This window comes from Pinus tabuliformis, chromosome 6 (assembly GCF_031772625.1).
Source record: "Pinus tabuliformis cultivar Carrire ecotype Pingquan chromosome 6, CPIR1, whole genome shotgun sequence".
NCBI lineage: Eukaryota > Viridiplantae > Streptophyta > Pinopsida > Pinales > Pinaceae > Pinus > Pinus tabuliformis.
Genome location: NC_142292.1, coordinates 365441257 through 365456257, shown reverse-complemented (window position 1 = coordinate 365456257; position 15001 = coordinate 365441257). Strand labels below are relative to the sequence as shown.

Below are 15001 nucleotides of genomic sequence, written 5' to 3'. Positions count from 1 at the left end.
GGAACTTAAGCATGATTAATTAAAATAACATTTTCAAAGGTGCATTTTGAGCTAGCAACCTTAATTTTATTTTCTAAAGAAAATATTCATCTTTTATTGCTTATCTAACATTTTCATTTTGCCTTCCTTTTTTAGAGCAACTATCCTATCATTTTTTTTTATATGGACTTGTAGTAATAATGATTCCTAACATTTTTATTTTCCAAGTTGTTTTTGGTCCATATCCTAACTTACCATTTTTTGTATGGAATTTTGGTTTTTTCATCTAATAGCTAACTTATCAAAAACAAGAATGTTACAACAAGTATCATCCTGTTGAGACCTTCGATAATTAGAAGAAATAAAATGGGGGATAAGGGACAACATTGGCGCAGGCCTCTGGAACATGAGAAAAAAATGGGGTACTGTTGAGCAGGACTACAAAATTAGTAGACAAAATGCATCCCATGATCTAATTGGAAACCTTAAGATCCATACCTGTGTGAATGGGCAACAACCTGAGAAAGTCCCAATTCACCTTGTCATAGGCTCTAATCAGGCCCATTTTGAGGATCATTGCACTTTAATTTTTTATCTTAATTAAATGAAGGGCCTCTTGGGCCGCTCCAATAACATCATGGATCATGTGTTCAAGGAGGAAGTTGAACTATTTAGGGGATAAAAGTAATGAGTGTAAATTTTTGAGTCTCTTAGAAATGACTTTAGTTATGACTTTGTATACAAAGTTACATAAAGATGTCAGTTGAAAGTCATTAAAAGTGACGGGCTTTGAGCATTTAGGGATAAGAGCTATGAATGTATCATTGATTTCCCCTGACATCCTCCCCAAGGTCCTGGCTTCCTCCACCACCTACAATATATCATTCCCAAAGAGGTTGAAAATTTCCAAAAATATTTCAAACGATCCACCCATCAGGTCTAGGGCTCTTATCCTTTGGAAAAGAGTGAAGAACGCATTTTATCTCCTTTAGTGAAACAGACCGCCCTAGGCTAGAATAATATTCCTCCCAGAAGAAATGAGGAAAAGGTTGACTAACTTGGAACTGGTACTGTATCCTATTAACACCAGGAAACCTATAAATAACAACAAAATGAACCTTTGATGACTTTTCCAAATCCTCTTGGGAGCAAAGAGAGGAACCTAAATCATCCTTTAAGTCCCATATGGAATTTTTAATCCTCCTATGATCTACATACCGGTGGAAATATTTAGTGTTGTCGTCCCCTTCACTCACCCAAATCACCCTGCTTTTTAAATGCCACCTCTCCTCTTTAGCCTTGAAAAGTTGAGCTTTCCTTCCATCCAGGGCACAAAGACATCCTTTAATGACCTTTGAAAAACCTCAGGATATGAAATCATTTTGATAGGAAATGAAAACAAAATTTATTTCTTCCAACTCCCTTCTTTGCTAAAGAATATGGTCTCTATCCCATCATTTGACATATCTTTTCAGTGCTTGCATTTTATATGTCCAAGAATCCATCATAGACGTTGAAGGATCCATTGGGATATGATTCCAGCAAGAGTGAATCAAATATCTTGTTACCACATATAATTTTTTGTAAAAAAAATTATAATATGGGCAAACGTTTTTGGCTTTATAGGCCTCGTTGTGCTCTTAGTTTGCTAATATTGGTATGTAGAGTCTTTGAAATGAAATTAGATAGAAACGATGCTAAATGAAATGGAAGCACTTAAAAAAATTGTTTTGACATCATCTTGATTTGGAAGCACATTACCCAAACATTTTGGTAGCGCTAAATGTACCTTTTTCTGGAAGCAATTTCTCCTTCAACTGGGTTATTTCGTTGAGATAAGATGGGATAAGTTAAAAAATAAAAGAGGACTTATCCATTTTTATGGAAAAATAAATCAAAGCATATCAGGTTGACTCAAATTTACCTTAATTTTTGGGCTGAAAACAGGGGATCCAAATTTTGTTCCAGCAAGGCAATTAAAGACTTACTCCTTCAACATATTGGACACCTATTGGTCCAAGTTCAAAATTGGAAACACAAGAAACTAGTTGTTTATTTTAGCATGTATTAAAAACAGTCTAGAAGTAAGATATGCATATATCTTTTAAATATTTTGTAGTTAATATTTTCCATAGGTTGTGGATCTGATACTTATATAACATTTCTATGTAACTGATGTAAAAGAAAAATCAAAGGTTTAGTTTTGGGGGAACTCCTTGGTTACATTGTATCAGTTTGTTTTGATATTAATAAAAATCTTCAAGCATAATATTGGACAATTTCTTAAAGATTCTTGTGATGGCATTTTATGGTATGTTTTTCCAATAAATGTATCTCTTCCTATGTATTTCATGATTTTGTAATTTCTTCAGTGTTTGAATGAGCGTATTTGATGTGGAATTCATCTTGAGATGCTCTATTTCATTGCATTCAAATATTATCACCTTGTCTCTCTAAAATTAATGCAAAATTCATCCATTGTTTGATGCCCTGTTTTAATGGATTGTACTCCTAAATTTTACCACCATACTATAACAATTTTGATGTCTAGTTCAATCATATCTACCTCTCCTTTGAGAACTACTTGTTCACTAGTTAAGCTTTGAAAACTTTGATTGATATCTCATTTTTTATTCCATGCCCAATAGATTTATGCTTACCCCTATCAAACCCTTTCAAAGAGCCACACATATATTTGATCTAGCAAATGTACTGATTGAATAACCAATTATTGAAGTGACATTGGGTGACTAAGTTATTAGAGAGAGCCCTGTTTGGGTTGGAAGGGCTAGCTTCCAATTTGAAAGCTTGGTTCGAGGTTACCTCGGGATTTTTCCCAATACATCCAGGGTGAATTTTGAGTGATAATACATCTGAAGGAGGCTTCCTTAATCCCAGAGTGGTTGACTTTAAAGGGGTATCTAGAGAGAGAGATGTTAAAATCTAGCTGGAGAAAAATATTTAAGTGGTTAGAGATGACCTGAGGCCTGATCCAAGAGTGGTAGCTACTCAAAGAAGCAACCAAGGAATCTGCCATCAGGAATCAATCTAATTGCTTAGAAATCCCCTGATTACCTGCCCCTCCCTTTTTCTAGGTTGTAGTTATGGGAAAAGGGGAAACATCAATGAGATTTGAGTCATGAATGAGCTGGGAAATGTGAGTGAAGGCATCAAGTCTGGGACTATCTCCCATGGTGCTCGCATCTAAAAACTCAAGTGAGCCCAGTCGCAGAAGTAGGGCATCACTGATCATAGGGCATAATAGCCAAACTTGGAGCGGAAACTGGGATAGTAGGATGTGTAGCCACGGTATCCAGAGAATCATGATAAGACATATCACTAGACCTTGAGAAGGGACACACATCCGAGACCGTACCGTGGGATGGATTCCACCTCAAGGGAGCTTAACCTTCATTATATGAAAACTTCAAACCCTCGCCACTACGAAACGAATGGGAGATGCATTGGGGCTTTACAAGGACCTTGTCCATTGAGTCGGGACCATAGGAACCACAGACGCCATCAGAAACACAAGACTCTTTGAGGTGTCCAATTTTTCTGCATTGACTGCATCTGAATGGAAGCTTCCAGAAATCTAACCTTTGACAAAATGATGAATCCCCAAGAGCAATCTTGATTTTAGAAAATAGGCCCAGTGACAAATCCATCTCAACCAATACCCATAAAATCCTTTTGTCATATGATACCAAGTACTTGTCATCAACATGAATGAACTTGCCAATACAATTGGCAACCTACATGACGATTTTCCTAGTCCATAGTTTGAGTGGGAATCCGACCAATTTTACCCAGAGATATTGGGATGTGGGTTTCTTTGTGATCAAATTGAACCCCACAAGCCACCTCTACAACCACAGGGAGCCCAGGTTCGCTGGAGAACCGATTGCACAACCCGTTCATCGAGAAAGAGGAACTGTAACCAATTAATCATGAGTAAATTGATGGTCGGAGAGGCATAAAAAGGGTTTCTAGTGAGCTCTGATTAAAAGTTCACATACAAGTTAATATGATAAGCATTTCAATATTCACGTAGATGGTTCTTTTGTATAGTGAACAAAACATAAGAAGTATCCCATATAATGAGCTTTTCGAGGATTTACTTAGATGTTTCAATTACATATGTATTGTACAAGTGATATAGCTTTATTTTTATTATATACAAAGTTAATATTTTATGAAGTTACGATGAGATCGTGGAAAGTAATTTTTGTTTAACATTTAATTAATTACTTTTTTTTCATAATGAAAATTGTGTGAAAAATTCAAAAAATGTTTTCTTACATTTGTGAATAACATTTTTAACAGATTTATTAATGTAAATTTAAATGCTTAAAATTCAAAGAAAATTGGTTCGGATATCAAGAAATATATGAAACAAGTTAAAACTATATTATTGTCATTATTATGACATTTTTTATTATATTTAATATATATTGAATTTTGTTAGACAAGTCTTCTATAGTCTCATGCCTAATCAATTGGACTATCAGCCACCAAGAATATAAGACTATTCCTTTATACATCTTTTGGGGAATTTGGTGATGCAGGAACAAAGTCATTTTCAAGAACAGAGCCCTTGATTTCAAATCTATCATCATGAAAATCGTGGCTTACTTTCTTGAAATTGGTCCATGCAAATCCGTTCAACTTCGGCATCGATGGACTCATAGGAAGCTTGATAATATCTCTTTTGTGGGCCATTTTGATGGTGCCTATGCAAATAGAATGTGTGGATGTGGAGCTATCATTGCTATCGGTCCTTCAATGGTCTATCACTTTCACTGGTCAGGGGGTTTTGGAAACAATATAAGAGTAGAGGTACTGGGTGGGGGTTATTAAGATGTGTTGCTTGACTATTTATGGCAGATATTTTGATAGCAGGGGACTCGAAGACCATGATATATTGGGAAAATGGTAATGCCTCTTTGGAGGTGCCTACTCTACTCCATTGGTTGGAGCAAATCGATTTATTGAAGGCCTTCTTCACATCTATCTCTTTCTGCCACATTTTTCATGAATAGAAAACCTCTACAGACCTACTATCCAAGAGAGGATCTTCTGTGTCTCATGGGCAGATTCAATTCGAGGTGCTTGGCAATGGATCAATCAACTGTTTTGGGACATTCTCTCTCTAACGACTATTTTTTGCAACTTGTTTTTTGCTTTTTATTATTTGCAGCAGACTCCTATACTCTACCATCGAACTGTGAGATTGTGATGAAGCAATCTCCCATTTTTGTTTCTGCTAAGCTTTGGTTGACATCTCCGGATGTCACTTTGTCGAGTCTCTGTTGGACATTGCTCTGGTTTTATAACCTGGATAACTCGTTGGACTTAGAGTACCTCTTTGTTTATTTTCTCAGTGTTTTTTCTCCACTGGTATTAGGCTTCATTGAAGAGCATTTTTGCAAATGTAACTCTTTCTTTTATCTAAGAGAAGATTGTTGTTTTTCTTTTGAAAAAATATATTGAATTTTTTAGTATTGAGAAAGCTACCAAGTATAAAGCAGATAGCATAGTTTTAGTACTCCTAGTTTTGTAAATGCATTGGATTCCTTATAACATTCAAATTACGATGGTGGTTAACATCCACTAATATTAAATTTGATTTATTAGACCTTAAAAAATGAAGGAATTTCTTGACTTGCTTTATAATTTTATTGATGTTTTTGGAAGAATTTAAGAGAAACTTCCCTAAACCACTATACTTTTAATGAGTTAAAAGGTTAGGAAGGTCGATATTGTAACAAATATTTTGATCTTGTGGTTTAATGAGAGTGTATGGAGGACATTTTAAGAGAAAGTTCTTTTATTTTCAACCTTCTTAGTGTCATAAAGATGAAAAATTTGTTTGACCCATGATGTCTTAAGAATAGTCGCATGCCCCATGTAACTATGGATATCGTGGAAGTTTATTCTTATTTTAGCAATGATGATTTTCTTTTTTTTATGTTAGTTAAACCATATAGATACTTTTGATCTTTCATGTTAGGGTTGACCACCACCTTGTATTATATATATATATATATATATATATATATATATATATATCTATATATATATATATATATGTATTATCCTCTAATTCCTTATTACTCTACAAATTCTCCTTAAATTTAGATGTAATAATATTTTTAATATTGTAATTTTTGCATAGTGAAATCTTCCTTTATTCCCTAATGATTGACATATTTATGCCAATCATGCTTGAACCATAGGTGCTTTCAGCTAAAGTTTGAAACAATCATACTAAGCCTCTTGTCTATCATATTGTTTATCATGCTCTTGTACATTAGTACCTATTAATAGCCATGCTCCCAAAGGGAGGGGAGACTCACTTCTATAAGAAGGATAGAATAGGGAGTATTATCTTTAATTTTGAGATTATAAATTATAAAACACTTGGATTTTCCCTATCTTTCTCTACAACTTTTTAGAGATGTCACAACCCTAAACTTCACAACCATATAAGATAACATGAGTGATGAGAATCTCCAAAAAGAGCTTCTTCCTATCTCATAGCCAAAGTTACCCTAAATTACAATTGTTTTCAAGTCCAAAATAAACTTTCCACCCTTCATTATCCTTTTGTCAATGCTATAGTTCTAGTTAAGCTTATGATTAAGATTGATTCTTAGATATTTGTATGAAGTCACTTCCTCCAACATATTATTGCCATACTCGAAATTAGCATAAGTGATGTTTTGGGATTTAACTATCATAATCTTTGTTTGTGTTAACCACGATACTTGTAGTAGAGTAGGAATCCTTTAAAAAATTTCGTTGTTGGTTGACAAGTATACTAGTTAGAGTGAGACTGACACGAACCCTCTAATGTATATGCCAAAATGGATGAGGCATAAGGGACAACCTTGCTTAATTGTTATATTACAAATAACTTCTTCCAACTAACCCTCATTATTTTTAAATTTGACAATAATGCTTTGGTGTTGTCACAGCGCTTGATTCCAAAAGAACATTTAGCTTTTTTAATTTATTCCAAAAATTAGTCTAGACACTATGTTAAAAACTTTATATTCTTATAGTCAACAAAATAACACAAAAATTTGGTTTTCTTATTACACCACTCCTTCACAATAATGGTAACAATGACGAAGTAATTCATAATTAAATTGTAACTTCTAAAACCAGTGCTACTTTTAACTCTTCTTCCAAAACCCTTAATAATATCAATTTATTAAACTAATCTTCAAAATTAATAATTTAAATATTTTACTTAAATAATTATATTATTAAATCAAATAGATAAGTTTTATAATAATTTTATAACATTAAAAAAACAATGATATAAAAGGAAATGTGATTCATATAAAAATGATGTTTTTTTTAAATAGGTTAACTTTAGGATGGGCAAATTAGATAAAACACTTATTTATAGGATGTTATCACCATGGTTGTGTTTGTGTGAAGCTTGGTCAAACTTTGTCATTTATTAGGACAGTTTAAATCTCTCAAAAGTAATTTTTATCCAAAACCTCTCGCCATAAAATTTGAACCTAAAACTTGGTAAGACTAGACCCCACTCAACCTCATAATATTTGAACCTAAAACTTGAAGGAGACTAAACCTCACTCAACCAAGCCTGTTTACACCTCATAAATTATAAAGAAAAATAATAGGGCTATCAACTAGTACAACCACATTAAAAATATTAATGTGGTTGATATAGCCGAAAGCTTCATAAATATAACCAAAAAAACTATTGCAAGAGGTGCACATGTTTACTTGATTAACCATGTATAAAAAGGTTATGGGTCAACTTTAACTTAAGGAAAAAAAGGATTTATAAATGAATGTTATAAATAATAATGAATAACTTGATATATTTTTTGGGATTCCTTTTTGTTATAAATAATAATGAATAACTTATCATAGAGAAATATGATAGAATTGGAATAATCTCAAATCCCTAGGAAATTGATGGGCACCGAGCCACATGGCACGAATCTAATTTTTTTTAATTTATTAAAAGTAATTGACCATTTTGCTAAATAGAATTTGCTTATATATAAATGAGTGTTATAAATAATAATGAAGAACTTATCATGGAGGAACTTATTATAGTTGGTATAATCTCAAATCCCTAGGAAAATGGTGGACAGTGAGCCACATGAATTTAAATTTTTTAATTTCTTAAAAGTCAATGCAACCTAACAAACTCTTTAATACACTACAGTTGTTGATAAGCATTAAGAGACTAAGCATATGATGAACATATTCCCTTGAGAATCAATCTAGGCCTTGAATTTAAAAAAAAATGTCAACAAATCCCCATCCACCTTAAATTGAAATAAGAAATCTGAATTTGAATAAACACATATAAATAATTTATGATCCATATTTTGTTAAAAAAAAATAGATTTTTATATATAATTTTTTTTAATATTTTTTTAGTTAAAAAAATAAAATATGGTAAAATTTGTAAATATTAATTATTAAAATTGTGTAATTTAAATATAATAAAAAATTCAGAAACATTTAACTATTCAAAAATTCAATTTTAATAATGATTTGATTATTATAATGGTATAATTTAAATGCAGTAAAAAAAATAAAAAACATTCAACTATTCAAAAATTCAATTTTAATAATGAAAAATAACAATTTTACAAAATTTATATGAGTAAATTTCCATAATAATTAAAAAAAGTTAAAATCATTTTTCCACACAACTATATATAAAACTAACTAACCATGTCATGTAAATAAAACCATCTGAAGGACATTACCATTGTTAAATATTTCTACAGAAGATAGGAATAAATGACTAAATTATAATTTATTTATTTATTATAATAGAAATTATGTTATTTCATAATAAATTTTTTAAATAGGGAAAAAACTTAAATTTATTCATCTGCAATTTCAAAATCCCAGGTAAAATAAAAAAATATAAAACGAAATTAAAAAACTCATGAGATTAGGTAAAGAATAAATAGCGATTATCAGAAAAAACAATAAAGAAATGAGATTAGCTAAAAGATTAGCTCAATCTTTTCTCATCGAGGTTACCGCACAGTTGGACATTTAACTCATTCCGAGACAATAGGTGCCGAGTTCAAATCGGTGACAAAGATCGCAAGTCTACCCCCACATTACAGTCAAAACGGAGCGGACGAAGCTCCCCTCACAGTATCTGGAGGACGACGACAAGAAGAATTATTTTCTTCCGCAGAAGAAAGTAAGCGAATAGTGTGCGATGTGTCTATCAAATCGTCAAGCTGCTGCGCCTCGCTCTGTAACAGACACTCCATCTCCCGCACAGAACGAACCGCCCTCAAACCCTACCATTAATTCCAGCAAAAATGATTTCAAGGGTTGCAAATTGAAACCACGCGATCTTTCTAATGAAATTTAAAGATTAAACAATACCTTTGTGAAAATGACGAGAGCTTCATCTGGATGCTTCTTCTGGATGATATTCACCGCGGCTTTCTGCATTCGAAGGCAAATAGAAGACTTTAAAAGAAATGGAAATTTCTTTGCTCTTTGCAGAAAGAAAAAAATAATAATGATTCTTTAATAGAGATGAGGGGATACTGATTCCCCAGAATCGAACCCTGGCCTCCTGCAACTGTCCTTCGCTGAGGGTTAGCGGCTCCATCTCTTCTGGCTAGCAATGTAAAGGCAGGGGAGCGTTTGAAGGAAGCGTCCGGGATATGAACTTTCAGAGCTGTTCATTTAGGTCTCCAGTTCGAGCCCTCCCTCTCACGATTTGCACGACTCTCTTTGATCGGTGGCTGCGTTAATGAGTCCGGCATACTTATACGCGAGGGTTCGCTTGGCTTTTCTTCTTTTTGGGAGAGGATTTTTATTTTAGTTGATGTCATGGATTGGGATTACGTGGATATTTTCACGGTTTTCGAATGACCACCGCTGAACATTTGGCGGCTTCTTCTTCTTCGTTCCGTGACTGAACTTCTGGATTCTGCGCTGTATGGTGAAACATCCATTTCTTTCCGCACACGCTTCCTCCCGTCTCGTTTCCATAGGCTTCTGCGCACGACTCATGTGACCCTGAAAGCAACTTTGACCTTTTATTTTTATTAAAATATTATTGTATGCAGACATTTACCCACCCTCCATCTACCAAGTGACTGGAGATTATCCGCTGCTTATTTCTTATGGGTTATTAGGTATGGCATGTTTCAACCACTTCTGATCACGGGACTTCGACTTAACGCAGCCCATCGAGACTCGAGTCTACAGCTATCATGGCGTTTCACAGGTTAGAGGTGAATTTTATTCTTGGTTATTTTCCCTAAGAGCCACTGTCAGTGAGCTTCGGAAACCTTTTGTCACTTTCCAAATTGTTTAGAGGGTTCAGTGTGAACTTGTTGATGTTAATTATGTCCTACGACTCTATAAGGTTGTCGGTCACAGGTCCTCTACATGAGTAACTCAATCCCTCAATCTAGTTCATGAGAATATAACTCAATTCCTCAAGCTAGTTCATCATAATTTTAAATCTTTATGCCAGGAAGAGATAAATTGGGCTTAGTGGAGGGGAACATGGGAGACACATTAGAAGTAAGGATATCTTTAAATTCCCAAATTACCCCAATGGATTTTAGAATTACAATTATTGCAAAAAAATAATTCAAGATCATAAACGAAAATACTAATTGGAAGATAATAGATGGTAAGGCCATTTTCTTATTCTCTAAATTCTGCAATTAATTGCATTGCTTTCTTTACAATAAATAATGTAAATTCTTACGGGGAATATCATCTTTTTTTTCCCGAGGAAAAATTGTATTTTTCATTAATATAGAAAAATTACATGTAGTAGATGCCTGTATGGCATATGCAGTATGTTGGTCATAGCTTTCAAATAAATGTATAAGTATGTTGGTCATAGCTTTTCAAAAATATATAATCTGTACATAATTTACCACGCAGGGTATATTGATAAGTTCATGAGCAAAAATATATACAATGTAAAAACTAGTACTGATATAAATCACTGTTGTAAACTGCAAAAAATTAGTGCCTGTCGGCCTTCTGATGGGGAATATCATCTTATTAAGGAATTTGTGAAATTAAATTTCGTTAGTTTTCGACAAAAGTAAAGCAATATGGGTTCTCTCACATGGTTATGGGTTTTTTTAGAAAGATGGACACAATTTCCTTTAAAGGGGTGGAAGGACTCCTGGAACTTTAATATTATTAGTCAAGCATACACCTAGTTAATTGAGATAGTCCAACTTGGCATTATGGATTTGATTTTGGGTAAGCTCTAGAACCTAGATTACTAGGCTAAGGAATCCACATTTCTTTGGATTATATGGCCCATCTAGGGAGGTTTTTCTTTTACTATGGGGTCACCTATGAGAACAACTTATGGATCTATTTTTGCTTCTACCAACATTGTCGGAGTTTTGTTCGTGATGCATTTTCCTTTGTATGTTTTTCAAATCTTGAAGCATGGAAACATTTAGCTCGATCATCTCTTCTTGAGTTTTGATTAGCATATCATTATCTACTATGTAGTTTAGAAACTCTACCCTCATGCTTGGTCTACTCTCCATAATATTTCGAGGAGTCACTTGATTTCTATGTCCATTAGATCTCTACATTTCCATCCTTTACATTTTCACACCTCGCATTTGCTTCAAAATCAAATGGCTGTTGGGCAACATCCATGACGAAAGCTTCTTAGCTAAACCAAGACTAGACCTCTATTTTTTCATTTATCTTAATAAGTTAAAATCTCTTTTGTAAGAAATGAGTGCTTAGTTCTCTTCTCCTTTGAAAGGCCTTTCTAATGACTATAATTTTTCTCAAATTATTTTGATGTTGAAGCCATAGGTTATAGGCCCTAAAACATCATTGCCTATAATGTCTTATGCACTTTTGCTATAATTGTTAATACCAAAATCAAGCTACGAGAGTTATGCATAACAATTCTATTAGACAACAATGACAATAACCATATTACCATCATATTAATTATGCACTAGCTTTTTGAGCCTTCCTAAGATAATTAAATGAAATATAGTGTAAAAGTCTTCCAATTTGTTAATATTAACTTAGGGAAACTTTCATAAGCATTTTCAAATTCATAGGAGATAGGGTGGAGGTCAAGGGGTTAACAACCCCTTACAACTTCTACAAAAAAAGTTCACTGGTTTTCCATGTTTTTCTATCTTATAGCCTTAGTGGATGTGACCCATTCTCTTTTACTTTCAAAGGCCATGGTTGTCACATGTTGTATTTTCATTGGTTGTGTGAAGCCTTTCTATACCTTTACATTTTCATGCACTTGATCCACCTGGATGGTGTTTGCACAATATTCTAAACACCTTTATGTAGTACATTAGAATTATTATTCCCATGGGCCTTCCACAAGGCATGTTTTCCCATATTGACATAACAATGAGTCCCTCCTTTCTGCCACCCCCAAACACAATCTTTTACACTATGATGAGAGATTATTTCCAATGGGATCTAGTCCATTGACCCAAATCCATGGGTGAGATTCTAGACATTTGTGGTAAGGTTAGTTCTCTCTCCCCCCTAGGTCTATAATTTGTAAGGATGATCATGGGTTGTTGATCCATACGGGCATGTGAGATATTAGAAATTCACATCCATATTTATACCTCTTCACCTAAGACACTTCTAATTGCAAGAATAAATGCTAAATATTGATAAAGATGAGTAAATATAATCCCATCCATTCATGGGAAAATGTACCTCTTCCCCTAGGACATGTTTTGCATAATCAATTGTGGATCATTGATCTAAACTGGTAAGTGTAATCTCGTCCATTCAATGTAGTAAGGCACTCCTCAATAATGTGCATGGACATAAGATGCCATGAATCCTTTTCACCAATGTTCTCACTCAAGCACATATATAAATTACTCTTCAAGCAAAATAAAAACTCGTCAATTACCAATGCTTTTAGTAATGACATTTTTACAAATTAAGAAGTATTGTGTCATGTCCCCAATTAGAAATTTCATCAAGGAAATTCTCAATTTTGTAATTTTGGCAATTAACATAGTATTGGATAAATAAAACTTAGGAGAAATAAGTTGTGGAGATGTTAAGTGATTTTTTGGAGAAAAAGGCAAAGGTTGGGACTTAGGAAAATAAGAAAAATTAAAGTGAAGATAAGTTGTGGAAATTACCAAGAATGAAAATTGAACCATGGTGTTGTAACATATTTGGTTTTGATAAGTTAATCTTTGTTTATAAAAGAGGGTATAAAAAATAGAATAAAAAATGAAAATGCAAATAAAAAAATGATGAAAGGAAACCCCATGAAAAGTAAAAAACAAATTATGTAAGTGAGCAAATTTAAATGCCACTAGAAAAAAAAAACATTTCCATTAGAAATAAAATAAGGTTTTGTGTGCAACTTGTTTAAAATGCTACAACATGATATTCTGGTTTGATTCATATAGTTTAACCATGATCAAACCATTTAAATTTTTGTCTCTCGATTAGTGAATCAGTTCACCAAATTATTTAATCTTGGTGGAACATGAATTAGCTAGGATAGAACAATAAGAAAAAATGGCCTAATATACTCAAAACTTGGTCAAATGCAAAATGTGTACTAGAATAGGGTTAAAATAGAATTAGGGAAAATAAAATGGCTGCTAGATCAAATGCGCCAATTCATAGATTAATTTTGTTTTAATTAGGGTTAATTACCTTTTAGAAGGTGATTAATTATGTGTAATAAAGCTATGTAATGTTTTAAGTCAAAGTCATAAAAATGACAAAATCTATTTTGTCATTAAGCGCTATCAAGTGGATTGTTTTCGATGGTGATCCTCCTCCCCGCCCAGATCAATGGGCGGGAAGGCATTTCACACCCCCTTCTATCGTTCCACATTAATTGCAGGGGGGTTCGAAAAGTGGTATTATTTTCGGCGGGCCCCTTGCAACGTGTCGTCCCCTCATAACTTCACACCCTCTCGCTCAATACTACTTTCCACTACCCCACACCGCTCCAAATCCGCTCATCCCATCACATCAATACACCATCCGCCAACGATCATCGCCACTTCCCACACCTCCTTCCGCTAATCAGTCTCTCCCACATGTCCATACCCATTCCTACATACCTGTTACGTCCATACCCGTTCCTACTACCCATTACCAACCTCCTGTTGTCCATCAATGCACACTAGTCCTGTTGGTAATGATTTGATTCTAACGGTAATCCACTTCGCCGTTATAAATAAACCCTCTATTCATTTCATGTGATTTCCCTTGTTTCATCACAATTGTTTGAATTACAGGTTTTCAAGCTCATCTCTGGTTAATTTCTGTTATATACTGCGCTTGTTTTTTCAAGTAGATACCAGACACCACTATTCACAGAAACTACTCTATGTTCATGTATCCATACTGTCAGCATTCTATTACTATTTCTCTCCATTTATTTAGAATATGGCACCCAAAAGAAAGGACCAACCCTCTGGTAGCAAGACCCCTGCTCAAGAAAATCCAAAAACCTCTGATACCATAGACCTTGACCATATCCCTTTAGCAAACCATTTTTTTAAGATCACTGATACAAAGTGTGAATTCGATATGTTCGAATTACACCATTGGTTGAAACAAACTTACCAGGATTCAGAGGATGAAATAATCTATGGGAGGCTTGATATAATCCCCTTCATTCATTCCCTGATTTAGTTATGTGGTGTGAGGCTCGATATAATCCCCTTCAAAGAACTGTTGTAGCTCAGAATGGAGACATTATGATCTCTATCACACCTGAAACCGTAAACAAAATGTTGCTAATCCCTAAGAGTGACTCCTGTAGCCACTTCTCTTTTGTTGTCCTCATGGATTTATACCATAAACTTACATTTCCCCAAAGAGCTCAAATTTTCGATATCTTTCTTCCAGAACATGTTGAACTTCCCAAAAAGAATCCTCCATATCCAGCCTCTATGTTCCCAGAAAGAGCTAAACAAATCATCTCCCTAGTTTCTTGCCTGTTAGGTTACCA

General features: G+C 33.9%; 1 long non-coding RNA gene across 2 annotated transcripts; it reads right to left on the bottom strand.

Moving 5' to 3' along the window:
• Nucleotides 1-8941: 8941 nt before the first annotated feature.
• Nucleotides 8942-9805, bottom strand: LOC149258812 (uncharacterized). 2 transcript variants are annotated; one of them, XR_016246437.1, is made up of 3 exons: nucleotides 9562-9805; nucleotides 9394-9480; nucleotides 8942-9305 (listed from the first exon to the last, which is right to left on the bottom strand). It is a non-coding gene; the product is annotated as an uncharacterized LOC149258812 (long non-coding RNA). The 2 variants fall into 2 exon arrangements; XR_016246436.1 differs by having other exon boundaries at nucleotides 9394-9456; nucleotides 9581-9797.
• Between the last annotated feature and the right edge of the window lie 5196 nt (nucleotides 9806-15001).